Genomic DNA, 374 nt, shown 5'->3' with positions numbered 1-374 from the left:
GTCTTCATTCTCGAAGCATGGCCATCAGGAGCCATTCTTTTATTTTTAAGGGATGGTCATCAGTAACCATCTTTCCTTCGAATTTTTACTTCTTCGAAGAACCAATTTATAAAACGAAATCTTCAGCTAACAATGTGATCATACTTTACTTATATATTGATGATTTGTTGATCACGGGCAGCAATGAGTTGAGTATTTCCAAGTTCAAGAGTGAACTTATGGAAGGTTTGAAATGTGTGACCTTGGAATTATGACTTACTTTCTTGGCATAGAGTTCCACAAGTCAAAATTAAGATTGCTCATGCATCAAAGAAAGTATGCTCTTGAGATATTGAAGATGTGCGATATGGAGCATTATAATGTTGCCAATACAC

This window comes from Vicia villosa, linkage group LG5 (genome assembly GCF_029867415.1).
Source record: "Vicia villosa cultivar HV-30 ecotype Madison, WI linkage group LG5, Vvil1.0, whole genome shotgun sequence".
Taxonomy (NCBI): Eukaryota; Viridiplantae; Streptophyta; class Magnoliopsida; order Fabales; family Fabaceae; genus Vicia; species Vicia villosa.
The sequence above is the reverse complement of the archived record's forward strand: the minus strand, read 5'-3'. Positions refer to the sequence as shown.